Below are 21,579 nucleotides of genomic sequence, written 5' to 3' on the forward strand. Positions count from 1 at the left end.
AATTTTAGTATTTGCAATGTCTCCTGACATGTGACATCATATAAAGCCCACATATTTTAAAGTTAGCATGTTACTTCACAGTCATATTTGTAGTGCTTAGTAATAGCTTGCCTTTTTTTTTTTAATTCTGAAGTTTTCATGCATAGCCTTCTTTGCCAGTATTGGCAAATAATTCTTTTTTATTTCCCACAAAAGGATTCTAATTCAAAGATGCTGAACAATTTTAGAATTCAAAAGTAATCTTTTAAAGTTTTGACTGAATTGAATAAAATTATTGAAGTCTGCCATAAACTTATATATAAAAATAAACAGATCACAGTTGCATGTGGTGAGGGTGGTATTCTGGGGCTGGGGGTGAGGAAATAAACATGGCTCCCTGTCCTAGCACACCAACTCTCTGTGGCAAATACTTTAAACTTTATCTTTTTATGACAAATATTATGACCTATAGTGAAGATTTTATGTAACACTGTTTTAAAACATTAAAAAAAGGGGAATATAATGTTAAATTTCCCTAACAATATATTTAAACAGTGGATTTCAATTTAATTTGGGGCAAGAACTTTAGAATAAATGTCACTATTAATTGCACACATCTTGAAGCATAAGGGTAATTTAATAGAAATCAGAAATTACTAACTATATATACGTAGTCAGTCACGTCCTCAGAGAGAAAATTTCTATAAATCTTCTTAAATCTGTCCTATCACTGTTAAAAATGTAGGATAAAAACGTAGGCAGGACCCCTAAAACTGCAGTCCGTATAGCCAACAAACCCTAAAGAATCAAGTCCTTCCACCTTTGTCACTAACACATTATTACAAATATCATCCAAAAAATATGAAGTCAAACCACTTCAATCCTACAAGCATTCTGAAAGAGCATTCTGAACTACTGTGAGATGTGTAATATTTGAATAAAAATAGTGACTCGAACCCACTGGTATATGACACTTCATCACGCCAGGAGAGCTCCGAGAACCAACATACCTCACTGAGATCACCTTGCTGTGGGGAGCGGGTTGCCCCATTATGAACTCGGCCTCTGCTGACCCAGCAGGAACAGAGAGGACACCTCCCCGTAAACTGCCCCTCATGAAACAGACGTATTTCCATTGTCCGGTTAGGGCCATGACCTCTGCAACATGTGTGTTTTAGAAGGAAATGGATTGGTGGGCTCGCCAATTTATTTCCTAAGAATTAAGCTACTGAATTATAAAGAATTGAATATATACACATATGTATGTGCATGTGTGTGTGTGTGTGTGTATGTGTATGGGTTTATAGCAGGACATTCAAAACAATGTAATATAAGACCATCTTTTAGATGTGCCCAAAGCTTATATTCAAAGCTGATAGGTCTAATTCAGTGACTGCCTTTTAGAAATCCTGTCAATCAACCTAAGACCCTGAAGTTTTATAGACTTAATTTAAACTAGAATAGAATATATTCATTTATAAAAACTGCATTTAAAATATCTATTTGGTTTTCAGCTTCCACATTCAGAAAGACACATTGACCTATAAATTCTCTAAATATCAAGACAAAATCACTGCAATTCTGGAAAAGGATATAGGCCGAAACATTTAACGTTTTGCTACCCATGGACCCCTGACCACTCACAAGAAGAAAAAAAATTACATGGGACAAAATACAGCTCACTTCCATCATGAAAGGTTTTACCCCAGTAAAAGGCAACCCCATTTTCTTCCAAACTGTCCATCCAAGGTTAATGCCCTAGCTTTTCTTCTCCTTTTCACCCCCTCATGAAATTATTTGTTCTCTTTCTCACTTTAACAGAGGCCAAATTGGTAGATGGTTCTCTCCAGGGTATCCTGGCAACTAGCAACGGTTATCAAAAGCCCTAAAAACGTAATAGCCTTTGACTCAGCATTCCATATTTATTAAACTAAATAATTAGACAAATGAGCAAAGATTTTTGTATATAATTTTCACAACAGTGTTATTTATATGAAAAAATATGGAAACAATCTACATGAATCTAACAGTAGCTACACTGCGTATTAAGCAGACCAAGGTTGCAGGGGTCGTTAGCAATGGTTAGTGACACACAGGCCGTTCATGATATAGTCATTGATTTTTGTAAATATACTTGTAACAAAGTAAAAATTCAGGAAAGATAACCATTTATGGTTTTTAATACTTTTTTCTTCCTCTTCACCACTGAGCCCACAGATGTCTGCTACCAAGCACATCTTCAGAGAGAGGTGGGGGTGGGGGAGCGAAGGGCAAGGTGTACACATGTTTTTTCAGAACCTTTTCCGCCTCCTGCTCCCTGAAGATATGCTATCGGCTCCAACATGCTGACAGTGGTTGTCTCTGCGTGGTGAAATTTCAGATAAATGGGATTTTTCTATTTGCTTATCTGTACTTCATATTTTACAATAAAGACTACGTAATGTTTCTGTCAAAGGGAGCAAAGCAGCATGATGACTAAGAGTGCAGAACTTGGAACAGATCCACCTGTGTTTTACTATCTCAGGTGCATATATAACTCTGTAGCTATATGATGTTGGCCAACGTACTTACCCCGTCTAAGCCTCAGGTTTCCACCTTCAACAAATGGGCAGAATAATGTGAGAGGTTCCTTTTTATTAGAGAAGCTAACAGAAACCTCGTATTGGATAAAAGAAATGAATGCTATATATTATATAAAATACAAGTTTATTTAAGTGTTTATACTTTCAGGGGGAAAAAATGTAAACCCAGTCTCAGAGGGGAAAATGCATATATAAATAAAAACATGAGGGAAACTTTATTCTCAATGGTAACCAGAAATATATATTAAGCATGTCTAAGTGACCAATCACCACCACCCTTCATGCCATCAGCGGCTGGAGAACATCCTGCTTCCTAGAGCAGAGGGGGCCTCTCAGCTACCACTCTTCCTCCCATCCTCACACATTTAGGGAGCTGAAAGAGATGTCTGGAGAAAATAAACTGGGTGAACAGAGGAATAAGTGAACACAGGAATGAGTGAACAGAGTGAATAAGCATAATCAACAGTTAGAATTAAGCTGTCCATAACTACCTGGTGCATCAAGTCACTACTAGGAAAAGAACATTTTACCCATAAACCTTGATTTTAAATAGTCAAATATTAAAAAAAATATAGAAGTGCATCCTGAGATTAAGAACAAAACCCATGACCCAGAAAACATGGGGATAAAAACAAACAACGTCTGGTGCTAACGCTTGCTACATTTGCTCAACTGCCTGACCAGCAGTAACCAATGATTCCTCTTTCCCTTCAAACACTAACAACAACCCTCCTCCTTCATGATGTAAAGATGGGCTTCAGTTTTTTTTTTTAATATTTTATTTTTTTTTGGGGGGGAGGAAAAAAGGGAGAGAAATATGCAAGAGAGGAACATCAATCAGCGGCCTCTTGCATGTCCCCAAATAGGACTTGGGGACTGAGCCTGAAACCCAGGCACATGCCCCCAAAGGGATGAAACCAGCAACCTTTTTGCTTTGCAGGATGAAGCTCAGCCAACTGAGCTGTGCTGGTCAGGGTGGGCTTTGGCTTTTTGAGCTTACTACTGTTCAGTGCCTTCTTTTAAGAGGAAATAAAAGCTATATTAAAGGTAAATTTTACTATTTTTCCAATGCCTTACAAGTATTTAACCTGGAATTTGTCCATAGTAATAAAGAGATATAACCTTGAACTTGGCTCTGAGTGACTGTCCTCACCACATTTACTTGGTCTGAATATTGAACCAGGACAAAATCTCACATAGGCTAAACCACCCTCATGGACTTAAAATAGGACCATAAGCTTAATTTACCAGCTCACTTTTTCTCCAAAACTTTGCCTTATGGAAATTTTCAAAGATACAAACATAAGTAGATTAATACAATGAGTACCACGCCCCTATCACTACCTCAATAATCACTGCTCACAGCCCAGCTTGTCCCACCTGTGTGCACTCTCGCCCACCCACACCCACATAGCGCCTTGAAGCAAGTCTCATATATTAATATCATATGTTCTATGAGTGTTTCAGTATATTTCTCTAAAAGGTAATTTAACTGCAAGACTATTATCACACACCCCCAAAATTAGTAAGAATTCTTATTGTTAGGGAGAAGTTTTTCTACTTTAATACCATCATGTTTCCAGTCAATGGGCACATTTGCAACTGTCTTTTAAAAGTCATATTTTCAAAAACCATTTGTTTGTTCTCATCAGGGTCCACCACCGTGGACAGCTGATAGGTCTATTAGGAACTTCTTCATCTACGGGTTCTGCCCTACATCTCTTTTCTTTCTCCTTGCAAATTATTTAAAGAAACTGGGTTGTTTGTCCTGGAGAGTATCCCATAAACTAACTATACTCATAAGTATAATTTAACATGTATCAGCTCCCCTTCAAAATTCAGGTTGGTTAATTGTTCTCCTGCCCCTTGTGGATAGATAGATATGTATATATAAATATTCCATGGAACAATGAACAAAAGCATCGTGCTTCTCTATTCCGCTGACATTAAGTAATAAGGAAAAGAAACAGGGATGACTTTCAAGTATTCTATAAAACTATTTTTGGGGCAAAAACAGAAGTTGAACCCTGGGCCTATAAAGTAGTACTATTTCAATCACAGTAACGATTGACCGCTGGGGTAGCCTCCTGACCTCACAGAGAGGGTCGTGGAGGCTCGAGCAAGCAGTGTGCTTTGACTCCTAGCTCCACCCCTCTCTCGCTGTGTGGCTTTCAATGAGCTTCCTTAACTTCTCTGTGTTTCAGGGTCCTTATCCATAAAATGGAGATGATACACTTCACACCTATTGTGTGAGATTTCAGCGAAAATGCAGAAGAGGAGCTTGGCACACAGTAAGCTTTCAAAAAAAAAATTGCCATTATTATCCCTTTTTAACTGTTGTTATTCCTGGCTACCAGTGAAAATCTCCTCCTCAAAACTAAAGCTCAGCTTTGGGGTGCCACCTCTTTTCTTCCCCCTCTAAGCAACTACTAGTTGAGTTTTACCCTAAAGGCTCTGCCAATTTGTCTAAAATGGTACTTCTGAACAAAACTACCCCTGCTGTGTGATAATACATCTTCCAAATTTTGCAAACAGCAGGCAGAATCAGCTGTCCTTGAACACTCATGGAACTAATCTTCTTGGCTGTTTACAAAGCATTCAAGTGAGGGACAGAGAATTTTTTTTTCCCTTGACTAAGAGCCTAGCGTGTTCCAATCACGGCCCTTAGCACTCGAAACTTCATGGTTCTAATTTGCTTAGAAGGAATTCAGTGGCCTTATTAATAAAAGTTCTCATTTAAATACTATGTGTTCACTACGTACTACTGGGCTACGTGCTGTAGAGGGTAAAAAATTAAAAATAAGGCACAGTCTCTGGGAAAAAGTTTACAATCCATCAGAAGACAAGAGAGATATACTAATGATCCATAACGTTAACATAATATAACATGAGATGCAAGTGAAATGCTAGGGAAAAATAACTTACAGTTAAGAGCAGTTATTAGGGAATATTTAAAAAAGAGATAATAGGTAAGATGAAAGTTTGAACAATGTATAGGATTTCAAAACAGCAAAGGAAGCGTTGTAAGACGCAATGAGAAAGAACCGCAAGGGACACAGGGCATGGAGGCTGAGGGGTGGGCGGTCTTCGGGGAACTGCCGTAGTTCTGGTTGGATGGAGTGCGAAATGTGGGAGGGGCGGCGGCATCCTACAAGCCCTACCCAGGGCTTACCAGTCACGGTAAGGAGGTGGGACTAGATTTGGTCATTGAGAGGATTTGAGGTTTTCTGAGCCAGTGAGTGGTACGGTCCGAGTTCTGTTTTACAGAAATTAATATGGATGCAAGGGGGTGAGGGGAGAGTCAAGTCAAAGAGAAAGGAAGCTGCACATACCAGCTATAGTTTGGATGGAAAAAATATGACCTGGTGATTCAAATGATAGAGGAGGTAAAAAAGAACTCAAAGATGGCCTCAAAGTTTTGAACCCAAACATCTGGAAAAAAAAATAGTGGTGTCATTAACAAAAATCTAAGTCAGTTCAAACAGCTGGGGTTGAGAGAGAGGTTAGGATAATGAATCCCATTTGAATATGTAGAATCTGATGTACCAGCTGAGCACACTCAGTGGCCCACCAGAACCAAAATGAAAAGTAAGAGAGAGAACCAGTGAGAAACACTTGGAGAAATAACATATTTAGGGTGTAACAAGCTGAACTAGTGAAAATAGAGAAGCAGTGTTCAGAAAGGAACATTCAGGTTAGTATAACTCATAGGATCCAAAGAATAAAAGAGTCTCAGAAGAGTCACGAAAACAAAAGACATATTGCAGAGATTGAAGAAATAAAGAAGTAAAGGGAATGAATGAAGACTGCTTTTTTAATGTAATCAATATAAAAGAATAAATAAAAGACGGGATATTAAGAACACAGGCAAGAGCACTGAAGAAAGGAAAGAAAAGAAAGGGGGAATCCTAAATGTTTTTAACATAAATAAAAGGTGGTAGAGAGGAAACGACTGACCTGAGACAGGAGGGAAAACGAGCGATCAAAGAAACGGAGGTAAATGAAAATACAGACACACGTTAGATTGAAAAATTAAAATAGAGCTTGAGAATCAAAATGACAAGCTGCCAACTCTGTTTTGTTGGCCTACACAGAGTTTCAAGAAATGTGATTTAAACTTGAAGAGATTCCACCTAGAAAACTAGATACTTAGTTTTTCTAAAGAAAACAGAAAATTGGACAATACTGGGCCCAAGAGTCCACAGGACAACAATCACTGCAGCCCCCACCTTAGACATGGCTGGCAGCCTGCAGTTCACCACCGTCCCCACGTATCGCCTCACTCATATTAGTGATTTCAACAGCCCTGTCGGCAGTTGAGTTTGTGGCTCCTGACCTAGATCTTTTCAATGAAAGGAGATGCTGTCATCTTTCGAGAGTGAGCCCTATAGGCTGAGCCTTGAACACTGGAAAAAGAGTGATCAAAGGAAACAGGTTAGGAAGTCGATAAGAGAGGAATGATCAAATGATTGCCGTCCATTAGCCCGCCGAGGAAACCAGTGATTCCTCACGTCGCCTGGCAGCACCCTGCAGCCTGGAGACGGCAGTCCCCACAGTCACGGCACAAGGCAGGAGGACGGAGGTCCTAGGTGCTGGCGGGGCCCTCAACAGGGAGACAGGCCAGCACCTGCCCTTGTGGGGAGTGTGCGGGGCTGGCGGCCTGGGAGAGTGAAAAAGAGACATCGTGGGAACAAGGAACAGCTCTGGAGGAGGGAGGGTGGTGGGAGAGACCTCAAACACAAGATAAAAAGGATTTTCCTGGAATTTTTCTGGCAAGAACTTGAAAGTGTCATCTGTAGAAAAATATTAGAAGACAGACACACATCAAAGGCTAAATGGAAAAACTGGAAGATGACTTTGGAAGGGAAGTAAAAGTACAATTAGTAAAATAGAGAAAAATCAGTCCTGCAAAAATTTACTGTTAGTGTCTCCTCATCTCCATGTTCTTCACCTCCCAGAAAAAAAACAGAACAGATTTTCTCTTACAAAAAAAAAAAGTGAAAACATGACCAGACTTGGTAAATCATCATAAAGTAAGTTTAGAGAATTATGTTTTTGTAAAATGAGCCATGTGAATATTAAAGAAGACTATTTTTAAACTACACACTTGAATTCCTTTCAAATATCCTTAAATACGATTGTGGAGATAAAGGACACATTGTTCTTTTATGCAGAGGGCTGTATATATTATCTAAAGTTTTAAGGAAGAAAGGAAATCAAAAGTCCAAAGTTACAGTCTTCAATGTCTCACACAGCAAATGCACAAAAAAAGGAGAGAAACCCACTGCTCAAAACTAGCTTGCCCAGTGCCTGAATCTTTGGGGTCTGCATATTCCCTAAATCCCTTTATGTTTAAAAGAAACACACACGAACAACATATCAAATGCAGAGAATAATCCTACAAGGCTACACCCAACCAGGCAGCCTGGCAGGCAGCTCCAGGAGAGAAAAGCTGTGGGTGGCAGTGCCACGAGGGAGCAGAGATGGGGACTTAGGTATTACCTTCGATACTTGAGTTATTTGTTTTTACAATGAGAACATATTCGTGAATTTTTAAAAAGTGAATTAAGCTTTAATAAAATGAAGCTAAAGCAACCTTTCTAATAACCAAAGAAATATAAATGAAAATGAGGCCTGCTGTTTCATGCACTAAAAGACTGGTAAGACATCATATCTGTAAAGTTGTGAGAAAACAGGACGTCTAATACCGTGCTATTGCTGTTGTTGCGTTTTATGGCACAATGCTCAAAAGGTACAAAAGGACTCGTTCTAAAAATTAAGGCTCCTTCCGTCTCCCATGCCCCTTATACCTAGGTTCCCCGTCTTGGAATCAGCTACCCTTAAGAGTTTCTTGGGTATCCTTCAGAGAATCTACTAAATCATAGGACGGACTGTATATTGATTTACTTTATTGAAAGACAGTTTATCAGCATCTATCATCATTTTAAATACACAGACCTCATTGCTGGCAACTCCACTTTCAAGACTCTACAAAAAAAAGATCTATGGCCCTGGCCAGTGGCTCAGTTGGTTGGAGCATTGTCCCATACACCAAAAGGCTGCATGCAGTTCAATCCCCAGTCAGGGCAGAAACCTAGATTGTGGGTTCAGTCCCCAGTCCGGGCGTGGACGGGAGGCAACCGATGTTTTCTCTCTCAGAATGATGGTTGTTTTTTTTTTTTCTCTCTCTCTCCCCCTTCCCTCCCCTTCTTCTCCTTTAAAATCAATAAACATATCCTTGGGTGAAGATTAAAAAAAGAATCAATAAACATACAAGTATCTTCAGGTGAGGATAAAAAAACAAAGATCTATGAACCTAGATGTTCATGGTAACATTTTAGAGTTAATGAATAATTGGAAACCATCTAAATGTAAATAAATATAGTATATCTGTCCAATGAAACACTATGTAGTCATTGTAAAACATAGAGAGCTGTATATACAGACACAAAAAGATGTTTCATAACACATTAGGGAGGGGAAAAAAAGAAGCTGTTAAACAAAATAATCGTACAACAGAGTTTTGTAAGCCAACAAAAATTTCTGGATATGCATATGTGCGTATGACCATTGTATATATCTGGGATGATACTCAAACAATTTTTAATTTCTCTTAATTAGAGAGGACTAAAAATGGGAAAGGGGGAAGTAGAGGGAAAGATTTCCATTTTTAATATGATACAATTTGAATATTACAAGGAGCACATATTGCTTGGATAACCTAAGAGTTTAAGAATTAAGTTTAAAAAATAAAGCTAACAGAAATCAGTATTATAGGGATGAAAATAGCCATCTGTGAAATATTTTGCATGTATACTATTAAAAAGGTGAAGACGTGGTAGGCGCAGGATTGCCATTCAAGAGCTGCCCCAAAGGCCCAGGCATGAACTAATTCATGGTTATATCAAAGGATGAAGAGGAATCATGTGCGCTAAGGGCTCCTGGTAAGGGAAAGGAAAAGGGCCCAGCTGTCCACAAAATGCAAGCTTCTTTCTCATCGTATACACCCAAGAAGGAACTGAAACTATTGGCTATGAACAGAGGTGACGGACGTGGAAAGGAGATCTGATATTCCTGAATACAGGAATTCCAGAGAGCTTCAGGAATGTTTCCAAGGTCCCCTTTCTAAATTTTGGCCAGAAGCCAAAACCTCTTTCCTGAAAAGGTGGACATCAACTGTAGAAGATAAACTGTAATCCAAGAACATTTGTGATGAGGAAGTGCTATGATGGAAACGTTGCTTAAAAAAAAAAAAAGGAGTGTTAGACTATTGCAATGCATTAATATCCCTTTATCCCCAGTGCTCATCAAGGGGAAGGATGCATTCACTGATTCCACTGAAATTTCCCATCTTTCTAGCAGATAAACCTCTGGAAGGGAGCCCTGCTCCACGAGGCAACATTCACTTAGAAACGTGACTGCTGAAGATCAGGAAATGTCTTTTACAGCAGCTACGCCCAAACATCCTTCCCATACAGGTCTTATTTTTCAAACTCAAACTTACTATACTAGTTTTCTATTGCTGCCACAACAACCAACCACAAGTTCAGCAGCCTAAAACAGCCCGTTTATTATCCCACAGTTTCTGTGGATCAGAAGGCTGGGCACAGCGTGGACTGGATGTCCCCTCCAGGCTTCACAGGCAGAAATCACAGAGGCCACAGGGCTGTGTTCCTTTCCAGATTGCTGCCAAAATTCGTAATTCCATGTGGCTGTAGGACTGATGTTCCCACATCCTCACTAACTGTGAACCAGGGGTCGTTCTCAACATATGGAGACCGCTGGGCTTGTAGCCTTCTTCACAGTCAGCAGTGAGAGGTCAAGTCCCTCTCACTCTTCAGTCTCTCTGACTCCCCCTTCTGCCTCACCTCTCAGCTGCCTCCCTCTTCTGTGCCATCTCTCTAACTGAGTCAGAGAGACGTAATCAGGGCCATTGGACTCCTCTGCATAATGGAGGCTACCTTCCCTACCTTAAGGTCAGCTGATTACTAACCTTAATTCCACGTGCAAAGTTCCTTCACAGCAGTACCTAGATTAGTACCTGACTGAACAACCAGAGGACAGGGTCCCTGGGAGGACACCTTTTGAGTCATGCCTGCCACATTCATTTATATGCTGAGGTGGGGAAAAAAAGAGTACTGACCCCAGGATTCTAATCTGCCTGAATTTTTCAGAGTATAATAATGAAGTGGCATTGCTTTCACACGAGTTATTCTGATTCAACCTACAAATGACTCTACTAAATATTACCATACCATCTGTATAACCAACAAAACTATGGCTCAGAAATTAACTTGCCTGAGAACACAAGAGCTGGAAGTGAGAAAATCAGAATTAAACCCAGTTTTATCAGTCTAAAAAGCCCATTTCCTTTAATATATCTGAAAACATGGCACAATTATGACTTTAGGAAAAGAACAGCTTAAGTACTAATAGGAATAAGAATACTGATGTTTAAAGTGGAGGGACAAGAAACCCAAAAGAGTTAGCAACTAATTGGTTCTGCAAATTAAAGGTAAAAGAATAATAAAATCAAAGCCATCTGAAGGACAGTCTGAGGGTAACAAATCATGTAGGACCAATGAAAACTCAACAATTCAATTATAAAATAACTATAAAGCCCTGACTGGTGTTGCTCAGTGGGTTGGGAACCCTCCCACAAAGCAAAAGGTCGCCGGTTCAATTCCAGTCAGGGCACATGCTTGGGTTGCAGGCCAGGGCCCCAGTTGGGAGCATGTGAAAGACAACTGAGACAGATGTCTCTTTCCCTTCTTCTCCTTCCTTTCCCCTCTCTCTAAAAATAAATAAATAGTCTTTTTTTAAAAATAAAAATAAAATAGCCATATGATGGAATATTAGTCCTAATACAAAATACCACATATAAGACTACAAAATACCAAGTATAAGATAGTGCATGATGTGTGTACATCTTCACACATTCTCATTTATTTCTTTTATTAAACAAATATTTACAGAGCATTTCTAATGTCCCCGGCACTTGTCTAGTTGCTGGAGATACAGCAATAAACAAAACAAAGCCTCTGCCCAGAAACAACAAATATACAAATAAACAAGTGAAAATATAAGAGACAGTGATAATACTGTGGAGATAACAAGGCAGAGTAAGGAAACAGAGAGCTCAGAGAGGAGGGCTGTCATTTTATACAAGCTGCTCGGGGAAGGTTGCACCGATGTGGTGACATCGGAACACAGACCTGAAGGAAATGAGTGGCTGCCACCCAGTTCTCTGGGGGAAAGTATCCCAAGAGCAGGAAGAGCAAGTGAAAGTCTCCTGAGGCAACAGTGTGCTTGGAGAACTAGAGGAACAAAAAGGCAGCAATTGTGGGTGAAGCAAAGTAAAGGAGGGAAGAGGAGCAGGAGGAAAGATCAAAGAAGTCAGAGAAGGTGGGGTTGGGAGATGATGCAGGGCTTTTGTGTCATTTTGAAGAGCTGGAATGTGATTCCATTTTGAGGAAGATAAGAGGGTTCTGTGTACAAGAAAAATGGCAGGAAGGGGTCAGATAAGACTGATACTAAGGACACAAACTTGCAACAAGTAGTAAATAGAAAGCAACAAGTAGTAAATAGAAAGCTAATGCACAGTATAATGAACACTGACAACAACATTGTACTACAGTCATCAAACTTGCTAAGAGACTAAAAATTATGTCAACCACTAAAAAGAAAGGATAACTATGCAATGTGATAGAGGTGCTAAATATCACCACAATGGCGATCATATTATAATATATAAATGTGTCAAATTAACACATTGTACAACTTAAATTTACACTACACTGCATGTCAAATATATTCAATAAAACAATAAAAATGGCATAGTTTACCCATAAAGAATGAATTAAAGTTCAAAACACCATTATCTAGTAATAACTACCTCTTCACGATGAGATTATTCATAAACTTTTCTTTTCCAATTTTACTTATTTATTATTTAAAAGAAAGGGTTTGGTGCACAGGATAGGGAGTTAGTTTCCAGGTGCACAGACGTGAACCTAACAGTGGTCCCAGGGAGAGAGCACGGATGGGCTTATGGGCTTCGGATCTGGAGGCTGGATTTGGTCGCTGGCTTTGTGCCCAATCAAGTTGCCCAATGCACTGAGCTTAAAATGGAGGTAATAACACCCACCTCATCTGGCTGCTTTGATCTAAGTAAAGCATTTGCACAATACTGAGCTCATAGTAAGAGCCCAAAGAGTGGTATCTGTCAGTATCACCTCCAAGCACTGATCAGGCCAGGCCTGCATTAAGAAAACAGCTAAAATGCAGTAATTTGGAGCATGTGTTGGATGCAGATCAAGTGCTAACCTGGACTTTTCTTTTCATGTACTCTTGGTAAGTCTTTCTCAAAGATAACACCAGTCCAACCTACTTAATTACCATAACCCAAACTGACGGAATCCATGAGGTTTTGCAGCGAAGGACAACAAATCTAAACCCCCCAAAAAACAGATTTATTTTGCATTTAATTCATTCCTGAGGGTTTGTGAACTCACCTCTCCTCAAGCAAACTGTAATCTTTTATGCCGCTCAAGTTTTTCAGTCAAGGTCTAAACCAGCCAATAGTTTGAATTTAAAATACACAGTTATTGACTGCTGTTTGAGAATAAAGGAGGGAAAACCTTAGACTTTCCAAAGATTAAAAAAGCAATACTGTATTTTACAGAAGGACAAATTTCCTTGTGCAAATACTGAAAATATTCAAAAGTGTGAGGTTTTTCACATGTAATATTTACCTGTCAATACAAACTCTCTCCACAGATGAAGAATATTATATAGACTTTATTTTATCATTAAGAAAAGCCTCAGCCACTTGCCTTCAACATTCTAGTTTAGATGACAATTACAGTGTTTTGTTTTCTGAGGGGGAGGAATAAACAGCTTTACCATCTCCTAGTCTATGTGTCCTCTCTAGAATGTCAACTTGGCCCAATTACATTTATTTTTCATGTAGGAAAATAGTAGGGTTTGTTCCACACTGGTGCTGTGTATGTGCGTAGAAATTTCACCATTTAATTTTTGTGTCTGGAAGAAGAGGAGCTTATAATTATTCCATGAGGTATGACTATAATTAGGTTTTCAAATACCATAGGTACCCCAGTGATCCAATTGTAAAATAACAGAGTTCTAGTACTGTGTTATTGGGTTGGCTTTTTTTCCCTCTTGAACCATCACATTCCTCAAACCTCAGGAAGCATGAGAAAATCTTATCAAAAAGTATTTTTTAATAAAGAAACTAAGCTTATACGAGCCATTATTAGGATTCATCGTTGATAAGACTTCACTTCATACATACTTGATGCTTAAAATTAGTGTTATGACTATGAGTTACGTCCAGCAAAATAGGTAACTGGTGAGTTTAAGTTAACTGAGTTTCACCTTTTTCCTTCTGGTGATGTCAGTAAGACCTTACCAATAACACAGCTTCCTAACTAAGGCCCTACTGTGCACTTTACACATGCTCCTTTATACGTCTATTTTGCAGAAGGCAAAACACACATACAACACACAGGTCTTATTTTCAAGCCTAAGCAGCGTGTCTGTGTGAGGGGCGGCCGGCGGAGGAGGATGCCTATACTGATCTTGTTTCCCCAACCACCCTCAAAAAATGCGGACGGTATTTCCTGACCTCGCTAGGATAGTCTGCATGATATGTGATGTGTAACGGCCTATATAACTGCAGATTCCCACTTTTCTGTGCTCCTCCCATTCTGAGGAGAATGGCAATAAAATGAAAATAAGCACTGTCAGTTCTTGGCTGTATGATCTAATTCCTGGAAGGAGCCCTGTTCATTTAAAATAAGTTACGGGTTCTAAACACCAAATAAGCTTGTAAAAAACTGGAAGGTCTTTGGGAAAAAGACAAAGGTATGAGAAACAGAATATGTGAACTCACTAATAAAGTATTTATAAAATATAAAACGTCTAATAATTTTATTCCAAAATATTTCAAAGGTCAACTTACACTCAAACACACGCCCTGCATCGCTAAAACCCTATGGAGTATGGTAAGACCATGTTTAAGGAAAGAACTGACTCAGGAAATAAAGGAATGGAGCTTCAAATAAAATGAGATCCCTTAAACAACAGTGTTCCTCAGCTCCCAGGGTTATCAGAAAACAAACAAAATTAGAGAATCTATCTAGAATCTGTAAGGGAAAAAGAACCTTTTGAGGATTTGGAAGCTCAAGGAGGCAGCTCACATTCCAGTAATTCCAGGTGTGTCCCCAATAAAACCTGCAACATTCATTTCTCACATAAAACCTGTAAGGGGGCATTTAGCACTTACACAAAATGTAATGTCTACAGGGTGGGAAACTTACGATCTGAACTAACAAAAATAACATAAGCAAAGAAACTGGCATTCAAAAGACAGTAAGTAGTAAATCTCCCCATGTAAACACCTACATCAAGTATTTTAGGTACTTAGTAAATAGCTTCACATTTTAAACTTTTCAAATTATTCTTATGTTACTCCTAAAAACTTTAATTTGATACCAAAAACGGTTAGCATGAGGATAAAAAAACTTTGTCCTTCATTAATTTAAAAATAAGCTGTAAGAGATTTCTAAAATAGACTCACTTTTCTTTTTCCTAAAATACATATGAAACCAGTCACGGAGGATTATCAAATCAGAGGGCTCAATGCAATTCCAGATTTTGCAATTAAACAAATGAAATCCAAGACATTTGAACAATTCAGTTAACCCTGTCTCAAAGCTGCTTTTTTCTTGGGGGGAGGAGGGGCGGCCTCAGGGGAGATCTAAAGGGTGTCTTTACTGAGATTTTGGGACACTTATCCTCTCTCTCTTCCTCCCTCCCAATAAATGTTCTGGAGCAAATGTAAAATAACCACTCTTCTTAGAAATGCAGACCTACACAGATTAATTTATTAGCTTCCAACAATCCAGTAATTCCAAGAAGTAACCAGTTTGAAATCTGAAACAGAAAGGTTAGGAGATTTATTACCAATTCTGTGAGTCAGTCTTCCAACTTGCTCTCTCCTGGTCAAGGATAGCTGTGGGGGCTGAGACTGCCTCAAGTAGCCTGCGAGAAGAAAGCTCGAAAACAAGAGCAGTCCAGACTGCCGACAGCAAAGCACAATGGGGGTTTCCTGTTCCTTCAGTAAATGACAACAATCCTAATGTATTAATAGATGGCATTCAATTCTTGTGAGAAAGAAGCAACAAACATGCGACTCCATTTTTAATTCCTAACGGCTGTAAATGTAACCTCTATCAAATCTTTCATAAAATCAGTATAACTAGTAATGCAAGCCAAACCCACCAGAGCCAGTCTTTTATCAATTTTCTGGGCATTACCATGGTAACTTCTCTTTGATGATATCCCAAAGTTTTTCACTTTATGATAACAAATGTTATCACTGGCAAAGAATGAAAACATTGTTAAAGATTAAGTCTCATAAAATGTTTTTGTCTTTCAATATATATGTGTTTCATTAAAATACAGAAATGAAGTTTAAGGCTCTTTGTTGCTCCCAGGTGGCCACGGAAATTGCCCTATTAGCCATCTGTCTCTCAGAAACCTGACAGGCAGGCATGCAGGAAATCAGAAACCTACACTGGACCTTTAATTTCTCTGGCAGATTTTGGAACTAGCGTATCAACCACAACAGGATGACTCAAAACCAGCAAGTTACTATGCCAAAAAATACTTTACTCCAAAAGCAACAGACATATTCAGGAAGCAGTTTTATTCAGAGGGCTAATTGCTAATTTCAAAATATTCTGTCTCCGTCACTCATAATTCAACTTACATTTCACAATTTAAGTTCTAAACACAACGTAAGTTTACTGTTGACAAATAACGTTTTTCCCCCAGTGCACAGCCTCTTTCAACCATAAGGCTATGATTTAAATAAGCTATTCATAGTTTTATGTACAGTGGTGCCCAACATGCTTAAAAGAATAAATATACTTGCCAGTAGGATTAAGACAATTAACATTAAACAGGGACATGTCCCCCAACCACGCGATTTCTAAAAAAGACCTGAGATGATGAAAGCACAAGCGTGATAAAAGGTAAAAGACTCCGGGGCCGTGACTGCGCCTTTGCGGTGCTACCCCACTGCCACGTGACTGTGACTCCTTAGAGAACGGGGGAAGAGCTGGGGTAAAATATCTCTTCCCCTTCCATCCTGATTTATGATTTCCTCTAAAGAAAAGCACAATTTCTGCCAAGAAAAGAAAAACAAGGCTTAGCTTTCACATCAAGAAAAAAATAGTAGCCATCCTTTTTGCATATAATAATCACTGTTATTCAGCCCACTCAAGTAAAACACAGAACTAAAGAAAGGAATAAGGAATCTATAGTCCTGACAGGCTTGCAGTAAAGTAGAAACAACAAAAGCCATGTTTAGAGAGATTTCCAGAGCTTTCTCAGCTCTCATCAGAAACAAGCAGTTATTGTATTTTTCTGTGACCTGTCCCACAGGAAAGAGATGCCTTTCTTCCACCATTCTGTCTCTCTGAATAAATAAATTTTGAAAAGAACCAAGAGGAGCTGGCTCTTTTACAAAATCATAGAAACTTATTGTTGAAAGGACTGAAGCCAACACTAGATTCAAGTGCTCTCTCAAAGCCTGAATATTTTCTGATGCATTGTGACGAATTCCACCACCTCCGCCAAATAGCTAGACTCACTTGGTTACTGGAAGGGACTGTCCCACCCCAGCCTCAGCACCAGCTGAAGACTGTCCTCAGGGACCAATCAATACAAGCCTATTCCCTCTTCCTCTTGGCAACCACACAGAAGTTTTCTAATAGCAGTCTTGCCTCCCTTAACTTCAGAGAACATCAGGATCTGGTTATTCAAACCACTCCTAATAGGACACAATATCTTGACCTCTGGTCACACTATTTCCACACCCCTACATTGGAAACCTTCCAGACTGGCAGCATCAAATGCAGTGTATAGAGTCCAGCACAAGAATTTCCCACACACGTCCTGGCCACGTAGCTCGGTTGGTTAGAGCATCATCCCAATATGGCCAGGTTGCGGGTTCGATCCCTGGTGAGGCCACATACAAAAATCAATCAATGAATTCATAAACAGGTGGAATAACAAATCAATGTCTGTTTATCTGTCTCTCCCCTCCCTCTCTAAAAATCAATCAAATAAAAAATTTTTATAATAATTTTTAAAAAAGGATCTCCCACAAACACAACAAGAATGTTATCTCCAGGAAAGAGGACACTAATTTGCATTAAATCTGCTACACATGATTTGTCCTTAACTTTCCACATTTGTGCTCCACTACAACCCCCAGGCAGTTTTCGTCAAACCAAGTCGTCTCCATTTTTAGTTGACTTTTTAAAAATGTAAATTGACAACATGACAAATAGCTGTTGTTAAGAAAAAACATTGCCAGCTTCACTTTCCCATGTCGACTTGTACAGATTATTTTCCGAATTTTGACAGTCATCGGCTATCCCCCCACCCCGACCCCTGCTTTGTTTCAACCACACCCCCAGTCACTGATAAAAACGCTGAATAAGAAGGGTGGTGAGTGCTTCTAAATGCCAAATCATTTCTTCCTGGTGCGCATCGTTTTTTAACCAAAGTTTAACCAAAATACAAATTTCCATAAAGCAATCATTTTAAATAGAATAAACAGCTTCAGCAGGCTGAGAAATCTGGTGAATAGCAACAGGAAAGTAAGGACTAACCAGTTCAAAACAGTTTCTGTAGGAATGAGTGTGACAGCTTTCCCTACCAGCGCTGGTGTCTCTGCTGTTATCCTGATTACTCCCGGGCCGCGCATTGTCTCCAGGATTTAAAAGCAGTCTTAACAGAATGCCAGCTAAAGTCTGCAAGTTGCCAGTTTTAATTCATTTGCCGTAATATACACCTAAGCACTCAGTGTTAACCAGAAGGGTATTATTAAGCAGCCTGTGGTATCAAATTAACTTTTGTTGAAATAGTGCCATTCCTAAAAGACACCTTTTTCTGCCCTGCTCAATTTTGTGACAGACGGTTTATCCAAGGCACTTAGCAAGGGTTGCTTGTAATAGGGTGCATATATACACGTACAATGGAATACTATCCAGCCATAAGAAAAGATGAAATACTGACATTATGTGACAACATGAATGGATCTGGAAAAGATCATGCTAAGCAAAACAAGTCAGGCCAAAAAAAAAAAATAAATAAGAACCATGTGATTTCACTCATATGTGGGATATAAAACTGAAAGCAATAAATAAAGACAAACAAACAAAAACTCATAGACATAGACAACAGTATGGTGGTTGCTGGGGGGGAGGGGGTGGTTGAAGAGGGTAAAGGGAGCCAAATACACGGTGACAAAAGGAGACTACCTGACTCTGAGTGGCAAACACACAATGCAACACACAGATGGTGTATTACTGACTTCTACACTTAAAGCCTATAGACTTTTATTAACCAATGTCACCTATATAAATTTAATAGAGTTTTTTATAAGAGCTGCTTGTAAACTGCCTCTTTAATCAAATATTTTAATAACATAATTCAGAAAGTATTCTGGTTAATCAAAGACATGGAGGAGGGAAGAAAAGCAGAAACCACTTGGTCAGTGTCTGCAGCCCGCTCCATCTCCCTGTTCTAGGAGAGGACGCCAGACAATGTTCTCAAAGGCATGGAGAATTAATCACTAAGGGAATCAAACGCTGGCTAGCAATATAAACGATGTGAGTGGCACCCCCTGGAGGTGTGCATGCTGAGTCCCTGAGTATGAGGCTCAAAGTCATCAGTGAATTTCCTTAGGGACCTTTTCCTAATCATCCCAAAGAAACTTTGTAGACAAGAATTGTTTCCTATTCCCTTCATAGAATCAATTTCATTTTCCTATGAAAAAATGTCCCCTAAAGAGCCAAAGAACCTGACGGCTGCTCACCGAGAACTCATCAAGGACCAGGGACTTTTCCAACCCGTGTCATACAGATTACTAGCCCCGTAATGCTGGGCATTCTTGGCTTCTGCACGGTAATTCATTTGTGGCAGTTCATATGTGACAGACAGGTTATCCAGCAGGGCAGCCAAGGTTCTCTGGCCCCTGGACAGTTAAGAGAGCAGTGGGGGCAACCTCTCTGTGAGCCAGAAAGGGCTGCAGAAGAACGCAACATAGCAGGGCATAAAATAGCATTCACACACAGCCCCGATGAGCACGCTCCCCAACCCAGCTGGCCTGAGTGACGACAGAGGCAGCATTGTCGAAGACCCGCGGGAGAGATCGGACTTGTCAGTCACCAATTTAAAGAAATTTCACTCTCTTCATACCCTTGCAAGCCCAAGTTCATCATTATATTCCATAGCCGCCCACCCCCGACCCACGTGGAAGTAACCAGGACCATGCCTCAATATATTAAGTTCAGCATTATCAAATATCCTTGAACCACAGGAAAGGAGAACCTTGTCCCCCTGCGAAACACAGACTTGGAATCACCCCGTTTAGAATCCCACCTGGGGTGTGGTGGGCTGAATATGAATGCACTTTTTCTCTCTCATCCTCAGCCCTGTCTGTCCCTTAGTCCCAACCGCAATGTTCCCCTGCACAGCTGGGCCTCTTAAGCAACCCAAACAGTTGTTCTCTGCTCGAGACGCCCCCTCCCATAAACCTACACATGGTGTCAGTGTTCCTGACCGCAGTTCAGGGCGGTGCGGCTGGACGCCGGCTGTGGGGGTTGACTATCAGGGATTACTGCAGCAAAAGGGCATCCAGACGCCCCCCAAAAAAAGCCTACTGCAGCTCAATTCTCTGCGTTAACAATAAAGCTCTCTATTCACAAGATGTGGAAGAAAAATGTCCAGAACACTTTCCCTTTGAAATGCAATCTGCAGGTGATCAAAATATAAAACACAGCATCCATTTCAATTCACTGATAAAAGAAGTCAGCAATAAACAAATCCAACACGTGGCGTTAGGCAGGCCCCCCTGGTGAATTAGTCAGAACAAAAGTTATGTTAGAATTGATCCAAAATGTTTCAGTCAAAAGAATTTTAGAGCCTGCAAAATCTGGTAGTATCTAACCCATGCCCTCATTTTAAAGATAAGGAAACCAGGGGTTAGAGAGGCTCCTGGTGGGGCAAACAGATGCCTGGATCAAGCAGTTTGCTACTCGGCAATTAGGATCCTATGTTTTGCAGCCTCTTTCAAAGTCTTCTTTTTTTAATTGAATTTATTAAGGTTACATTGGTTAATAAAATTATATAGGTTTCAAGTGCACAATTCTACAATACATCATATGCACACTGCACTGTACACTCGCCACCCAAAGTCCAGTCTCCTTGTATCACCATTTGCCCCGTTCACCCTCTTCCTCCTGCTCCTACCCGCGTTCCCTCTGGTAATCACCACACTGTTGTCTGATTCCATGGGGTTTGTTTTGATTTATTTGGGGGGGGGGTTGGCTTAACCCCTTCGCCAATTTCACCCAGCAACCTAGCCCCCCTCCCCTCCGACAGCTGCCAGTCTGTTCTCCATCTCAATGAATCTCTTTCTATTTTGTTTATTTTGTTCATTAGATTCCACATATGAGTGAAATCATATGGTATCTGTCTTTCTCTGACTGGCTTATTTCTCTTAGCGATACTATCCACGTTCATCAATGCTATTGTGAAAGGTTAAAATTTCCTTCTTTTTTACAGCCACGTAGTATTCCATTTAAAGTTCCGCAGCTTTCTTACCCACCCATCTACTGATGGGCACTCGGGCTGCTTCCAAATCTTGGCTATTGTAAATAGTGCTGAAACAAACACATATTTTTTCAAATCAGTGTTTCGGGTTTCTTCGGATACAGTCCCAGAAGTGGAATTGCTAGGTCAAAGTCTTCTAATATTTCTGTCTACTTATGACCCAGAGTCTATTAAAATGCATTTTTCAGTGACAGAAAACCTATCCATTTAAAAACATTCTGCTTTACTTCTAGATGACAGCCTGACCCCCAATCTTCACATCCTTTAGCACCACATTAACTTGAAATAAAAATCATGAATTCTG

At 39.8% G+C, this 21,579-nt stretch overlaps 1 protein-coding gene across 5 annotated transcripts in view; it reads right to left on the reverse strand.

The window, feature by feature from the left end:
- PPFIBP1 (PPFIA binding protein 1) overlaps positions 1–21,579 on the reverse strand; it is a 153,657-nt gene that overhangs the window by 109,375 nt on the left and 22,703 nt on the right. Inside the window, exon 1 of one of the 5 annotated variants that reach the window (XM_054591301.1) lies at positions 15,549–15,699. The exons of the other annotated variants lie outside the window; for them this stretch is intronic. The gene's annotated coding sequence lies outside the window, so the exon portion shown is untranslated. Of the gene's footprint in view, positions 1–15,548; positions 15,700–21,579 lie in introns of those variants that run through there. 5 annotated transcript variants of the gene reach the window in all.

The sequence above is a fragment of the Pteronotus mesoamericanus genome, unplaced genomic scaffold (genome assembly GCF_021234165.1).
Source record: "Pteronotus mesoamericanus isolate MK-2021 breed Mesoamerican mustached bat unplaced genomic scaffold, CSHL_Meso_final scaffold_21, whole genome shotgun sequence".
In the NCBI taxonomy this organism is placed as follows: domain Eukaryota; kingdom Metazoa; phylum Chordata; class Mammalia; order Chiroptera; family Mormoopidae; genus Pteronotus; species Pteronotus mesoamericanus.